This window comes from Alligator sinensis, unplaced genomic scaffold, assembly GCF_000455745.1.
Source record: "Alligator sinensis unplaced genomic scaffold, ASM45574v1 scaffold71_1, whole genome shotgun sequence".
Classification (NCBI taxonomy): Eukaryota; Metazoa; Chordata; order Crocodylia; family Alligatoridae; genus Alligator; species Alligator sinensis.
The window spans coordinates 6,060,648-6,067,950 of record NW_005841834.1 but is presented as its reverse complement, the minus strand read 5'-3'; the positions used below and the strand labels follow the sequence as shown (position 1 = coordinate 6,067,950).

The following is a 7,303-nucleotide window of genomic DNA, read 5'->3' as shown; positions in this document are numbered from 1 at the left end:
TCAGTTGTCAGTTGCCCCATCTGGGTCAGCAGGGGTCCAATGTTGCCCCTGCTTTTCCTCCGGCTCCCCACATATCTGAAAAAGGACTTCTTATTGTCCTTGATGCTCAAAGCTAGCTGGAGTTCAGTTGCAGCCTTGGCTTTCCTGGTCTGCTCCCTACAGGACCGGACCAGTGCAGAATAATCCTCCTTGGAGGTGACTCCCATCCTCCACCCTTTGTAGGCCTTTCTTTTTAGCCTCAGGAGATCTGCTAGGTCCCTGGAGAGCCAGGGGGGCTGCTGTGCCCTCTTGCTGCCTTTCCTCCGAGATGGAATAGACTTAGTTTGTGCATTGAGGATCGCTCCCTTGAGGAGCAACTACTCCTCTTGAACTCCCCTCTCCCTGTGGTCACGGTCCCTTAGGGCCTCACTGACAAGCCTCCTGAGCTTGTCAAAGTCGGCTTTCCTGAAGTCAAGGACTTGCGTGTTGCTGACCGACTTGCCAGCTTTTCGGCGGATGGTGAAGGTGATCAGCTCGTGGTCGCTGTCACCCAGCTTCCCATCGATCACTAGGTCGCCGACTAGGTCATCCCCAGTAGCCAGTACCAGGTCGAGCAGCGCTTTGCCTCTCGTTGGCCCATAGACTTCTTGAGTCAGGTAGAGGTCATCCACGCACGAGAGGAAGCTCTGCAACCGCTCAGATTTTGCTGAGCGATCCTCCCACGAGATGTCCGGGTAATTGAAGTCACCCATGACAACCATGGTCCTGGAGCAAGCCGCCTCAGCCAGTTCCTGGGCAAACTCCTGGTCAAGCTCAGGACTTTGGGTGGGAGGTCTGTAATAGACTCCCACCATTGTGTCCCCTGTGCCGTGTTCCCCACGGATTTTAACCCAGAGGGTCTCCAGCCGTCCACCCTGGTCGCCAATATCGGTGTTTAAACCAATCGCCAACACCAATGCTGTTTAATACAGCAAAGTTACCAAAAGATTTAGGACAGCAGTGAAGAGTATCTTTCATATGAAAGTGCAGAGGGAATTTAGTTAAAATGATTTATCAGAGAATTTTAGTAAGAAATTAGGATTAAGCTACACTATTGTTAGAGGGGATCTTAAGGGCAGCAAACGGTTAGAATTATATTTAATCTATTATTAGTTGTTCTGATTAGTTAAGTTTTGAGAAGTAAAAAAAGATATGGTTTTAGAATATAACATCCAACTCACTATTTTTTAAGGTTTTTTTGAAAGGCAGCTCTAAACTGTGAATATTAAAAATTGTTCTCAAATTTCAGTATCAAAAGTGTTTGGGGGGGACTGTTATTCCTACCTCCCTTTCTCCCCCACCCCACTTCATTTGTTTGTTTTTTCTTTAACTGGCCAAACAATTGATTACAAAGCAAATTTAGACTTTGCATTGCTTTAAGAAAATGTGTAAGCAGAGTTAATAAACATTATAAAATGTATAAATGAAAAATGTGAAGATATGAAATATGAAATGCAGCCAGAACACCTAAGCCAAGGAATGAAAGCTTAAATTATCTGAGAGGTGAAGCTCTGAGTCTACACTTAAATACTGACTTTGCAAACTGCTTTCTGGGAGTGGATGAAAGCAATTTCTCCATGATGTTTCTGAAGACAATTATGCATATGCTTTAGAATTCCTTTTTTGCATTTGTTATAAATGGATTTTTAAAGGCAGCACATTGCTTGATTTCACATGGCCTGTGTGTTTGTATAGAAAGCTGTGAAACATTTTCAGATACTAATTAATATTAATGTCTAGTAGTAAGATATTTAAACAAACAAAATATGCTGTTTTTAAATGATCCAACACAGTAAAACATTTCAAATATTCAGTATTTGAAATGAATACAGTAGCCACATTTAACACTATTATAGCTACACAGGATGAATAACATTTGATGAGTTTCCTAATTTAAATGTATATTTTAATTGAATTAAGATTTTGATTTAAAAGTAATACATTTCAATTTGAAGGTTTGTTTTTTAAAATAAAATGTAAGGTTAGGACAACCTCTATGAAGACCTGCATTTACTCTACTATATTTAATATAACTTGTACTTATTTAAATTATTCTATGAGCTTAAAAGTGACTGCTTTTCAATTATATGCAGAATCTTTAACTCTTGAGTTCAACTCATCTTTACAGCTACATCATGTACATCATTAAAAATCTTACTTTCAGTTTTTACAATGAAATATGGAATGCTAGTATTTTCATTTTTCAAACCATCAGTACTTTCAGTTTCTGTTGTGAAGAAAATCATTTGCCATATTTACTTTTGGTTTCAGTTTAACTAGCAGGTGCACAGAAAGTATTTTCATCATTTGAACCAGTTCATTCAAAATTGAGGGAAAAAAACATGGGACTACAAAAAGCTGGGACTACAAAAAGCTGGGACTCTTTTCTTCTACTACTCTACAGCTAAAAACCAGGTAAGAGAGACTAAGAGCTATTAATCTGAAACATCTGAATGACAGGGGGCTAGATTTGCAAAAGGATTTAGGCACATAAGTGTGCTGAAGGTTGCTTAGTGGGATCTAATATAGCTTAGTAGCATCTAACATGGTTTCCATGAATCAGGCACTTTTGAGAATCCCACTATACAACAACCGCATCCTTACAAGTATAAATCTCTTTGCAAAGCTGGCTCCTGGTGAACAAGAAACAATCCATCCACTCTCTAACTATAGTGAGTTAAAATCCAAAATATGTTTTAATAAACTTAATTATTCATCCCAATCATTCAATATCTGTTTCAGATAAAACCTATTTTGTGGCATGTTAATTGTATTCTAATTTTCATCTAAAATACCATCTAGGAAACAAGAAAATTGTCACTAACAGTTTTCTAACACTATAAAACATGTAAAAGTAAAGAATCTGGGAGGAAAGAGAAAGCAATGTATGCTTAGTTACATAAATCCTTAATATATAGTATTTCTTCCTGTTTGCAAAAGTGTTAGTAAAGAGGTTGTACTTAGTTGCAAAACTTTTAGTGAAAAAGATTAAAGTACATACGCAAGACAAGATGAAAATCAATTATCTAAATTGTTTCCTTCATGTCAATTTAAATCAATCCACCCAGAAGCTGCACCAATGCTTTCTACAACTTTACTTATCTTTACCCTACAACTTCACTTATCTTTAATCTCTTTCAAATGTTAAATACTTTCACCAACATTGCTCAAGGTAAGACTATATTTATGGGTTGCACTAATATGATGCAAGAAAAATACAGCTGTATAAAGCATAAAAAGCAAGCTAATGTAATATGTGTGGGTTCATTCTCTCTGCACATAATGTATGCCTTTGCTTTGGTATACAAGCATAAACTAATACATATATTCATATATACACACACACACACTAACAACAATGCAACACTTCCATGATATTTATACACACACACACACCTTTATATACCAATACATAAATTATGCTAAACTTAATTTACCAACACAAGGTTTAAGAAACTCTTTATTCCCATAGTGCCTGCTGCACAGAAAATAGAGGAAGTCTCAAGTGAATTGAGACAAACATACATTGGAAGACACTGCTTCCATACAAACCAAGTTGCCTGAAGTGATAGTAGCTGTAACTTGCTATAGAAACAGCTGCAAGAGAAAGACATAAACCAGCTCAGAGCCAGAGAAGCCTTTTAAGGCAAGTAAAGGGCACAGCTGCAGCCTCCCTGATTTTGAGGATTTTACACACACTTAATCTCACTTCTCATTTACAAAAAATAAAGTTACTTTCCAGGTCATCTCATTATGCAGATTGCTTCAAAAATGTAAACCAACCTCTAGAATTGCAGATTTGTCTTGGTGATTTTTCTTTAAAAAAACAAAACGTAATTAGGGGTTATATATAATGCCCCCCACCACCTCCAACAACTGACTTTGGGGGCTTCTAATAGCAACAAATACAAGTTAATCAACTGTGGTCAGGCACATTCAAGGTAATCATTATTACTGAGCCATTTCCTTGCTATACCATTCCTTCTGTCCTTGCTGTTTCTTACAGCTAATGCCCTTAGGATTGTTGCAAGTTCTCTCTCTGCTGAGCAGCTGCTGTTTATAAACAGCAGCTTCGGAGCATATGATTGAGTGGGGTAAGGACATAAGAGATCTAGGAACTCCCAGGCTGAAATCTTGGCCCAAGAGAAGTCAATGGCAGTACTACAAGTAGTATAATTCTAGCTCTGTCACTACCTCCCTCTGTGGCCTTGGTCAAATCACTTTAAAATTTCTCCCTTTCTTTCCTTATGAAATGGAAATCATTCTCCTTAACTCAAGAAGTTAAATGATGAACCTAAGATCCCATTTGAAAAATGCTATCTAAAATGCTAAGTATTACTGCGGGAGACCAAACAAAAAGAGCTGCTGTTGTACAAAAATAAGATAAACCACATAAAATGACATTAAAAGCAGAGAGACATTTGAGAAATCCTAATCGTATGAAGACTGAAAGATTAGGTTAGACATGAAAGGACAGAAAAAGGAAAAATAAAAGAAGGAAGGAAATTTGCAAGGAAAAAAACACAAGCCTCTTAGGTAAATTTAATTTAATGTCTTCATTTTACATCACTGGCAAATGGTCTATGGGACATGATGGCTATTTTGAACACCAATATTTCTGGACTCTATATTTAAGTAATTGGATAACAGTACAGAAGAAAACAACCCACAATTCACCTGAAAGTACGGGGTTCAAGGGAGGCACACTTTCAAACACTTATATGGAAAACTGTCCAACAGTCCTTTAAACATTGTTTTAATTTTTCTACAGTTTTCTGATTGCTTACCCTTTATCTAGAAAGACTCAGTTAAAATAATAATCTCTCTTTCCTCATCAGCCTCATGCCTCCACTCCCCCTGTGAGAGATGCTGCTGCTGGGGCAGGGGGAGGAAGAGTTGGCAAAAGGTTGCAGGGGTCAAGGTTGCAGCTACCAGTGTAGGGATCCTCTTGCACCTCTTATTGAAACCACTGCTAATCACCTCCATTGCCAAGTACCACCAAATCCCATCCCTAGTGGCAATCACCAACACTAAATTTAGTGGCAAGAAAGGCAGTGGCTTCAGTAGGAAGACTTCATTAACCCACTGGCAGTGGTGTCTCCAATGGGGGAAGGAGGGCCAAGACTGACGAAGAGACTCTCACTCCTGGGGGACAAACATTACAAACCCACAGCGGCCCCACTGGCTGTGGGGAGCTCTGCTATGAACCAGACTTTTGTGGACCATAATTTGCAACCTCCTGGGATAATGGAGGAGTGATAAAATCATTAAGGGCAGGAGTTAGTCAAGTTTGGAGGGAACTTGAAAATTGTTTAAGAGAACTGTAAGGCAATACTGCAGGAAGAACTGCCAATTACCTTGAGTTAGCTATACTATTTGTAAAGGCTAAGCTACAGACTTCTAAAAGGTTTGTTTCAGGTGACAAAACAGCAGTTTGCCCTCCACTAAATCTCAAAGGTCTGGGTTATGTCCAGACTAGGGTTTAGAAATGGGTTACTTGCTTCACATTAACTGGCATCTAACTCAAGGTAAAAGCTCTCTAAGAGACATCCATTTACTGCCCCATCCTCTCTCAACAGTGCTTGATCCTTTACATATTCTCTGCCTACAGTTATATGAGCATGACCCATATTCAGTGTAGTCATAGGCAACATTGAAAAAACAGCATTAATCTGTGGGCCGCTTTGCAAGGACTTTCCATAAATTGTATTCTCTATTTAGAGGGAAGGGAATTAGATTTCTCATAGCTTTGGGTGGCTGAATCCTCCCCTTTTACTTATAACTGCATCCCCATTAAAACAATGGGCATCAATACCATGGAAGTGTTGCACTATTAGTATACAGCACAGTTCCTAAATGCAAGATTATACTTACGTATATGTAACCATTCAAAAGATTTTCTCTCTCTCTTTTCAAAAAGCTAATATAAATTGCTCTTCCTTATGCTATGAAACAGAAGGGAATATGTTCCTTAAAGCACAAAAATTTAAAAAACCCCAGCATTACTGATTAATAAATTGAGAAATGCTTTGATTTCTCTCTTTAAAACACAATTTTATGCCTATCTGAAATACCCGGTACATAATTCTAAGGAAGAGAGAAGCAGGTTACCCTAAAGAGGTGGTTCTCGTTTTTTCTAGGCCTACAACCAGAGGGGGCACGGCAGGAGCCACACCACCTCTTTGGCTGTGCCACATGTAAACTCTTGACCCAGGGTCTGCCCAGAGCCCTTAGTTTTGTACAGCTCTGGAGCCCAGGGGGTGAGACTTCCCCTGCTGCTATGAATTCAGCAGGGGGAGGGAAAGGATGAACAGGAGCAGCACTCCCCGTCCCCGGACTCCAGAGCCACAAGAAAGCAGAGGTTGTAGCCAAACCCTGCTCCAATCATGGAGCTCAGTGCTCACACGAAGCAGGGAGCCCAAAGCTCACTAAGCGTGCACAGCATAGCCAAAGTAGTGGGGCGGAGGGGAGGAAGCACGCACCCACTTTGCCCTGTTCTTGGATCCGTTCCTATCCACAGCTAGCCAAATGGTCACAAACATTCATAATTAACTCCCTCTCATCATCCTGTTGTAGGATTGTGGTCCTGAATAAACCTAATGGGGGGATTTTGAAGCATCAGCAATGAGAGGTGGGGTTGGTAGTGTACCACTTCCCCTACCCCAAAGCCAAGCACTGGCTCTGTCTACATCATTCAAAGGGCTATGAGGAAGTGAAAGGGCCGGACACAGATGAGAGCTAGTTGCTCTTTTCCTACCCACCCAGACTCTGGTAACCAAAAGCCATTGCTTTGTTTCCTCCCCTCGCTACCAGCAGCAGCCACCCATTCCTGAGATGTGGACCGAGCAACGCGAGGCTGGCAGGAGCCGGGGGGTGCCGTGACCCTCCTGTGCAGCCTTGACTCACCTGGTTTACCTGTAAAATGGGCACAAGTCCACTCCTCCGCCAGACCTTGCCAGCCTGTTGTGCGGCTCCACTGGACCCGTCTGGAGTGCCCGCAGCTGAAGAGAGAAGCCCTGATGACTGCGCTGAAGGTGCCCGGCCAGGCCCCCTGTGCCCAGCGCAGCACTGGCTTGTAGGGCCCCCCCCTGCCCCACCATCGCCTCTGCACCCAGCCCCCCTGCCCCCAGCACCCTGGGACACTTCCCAGCTTCCAAGTTGTGCCTGCAGGGCTGCCGGGCGCTGCCCCCGGCTCTCGCACCTCAGCCCTAACCCGACGGGACCTCGTCTGTCTTCCCTTAACCTCCCCCACCTCGCCTGGATGCGGCGGCTGCCTCCCTGCCCG

General features: G+C 41.7%; 1 protein-coding gene across 5 annotated transcripts in view; it reads right to left on the bottom strand.

The window, feature by feature from the left end:
* EYA1 (EYA transcriptional coactivator and phosphatase 1) overlaps window positions 1–7,021 on the bottom strand; it is a 281,440-nt gene extending 274,419 nt beyond the window's left edge. For 2 of the 5 annotated variants that reach the window (XM_025200324.1, XM_025200336.1), the window contains exon 1: window positions 6,925–6,962. The gene's annotated coding sequence lies outside the window, so the exon portion shown is untranslated. Of the gene's footprint in view, window positions 1–6,924 lie in introns of all 5 variants that reach the window. The other 3 variants (XM_025200263.1, XM_025200365.1, XM_025200272.1) reach the window with 3 other exon arrangements.
* Between the last annotated feature and the right edge of the window lie 282 nt (window positions 7,022–7,303).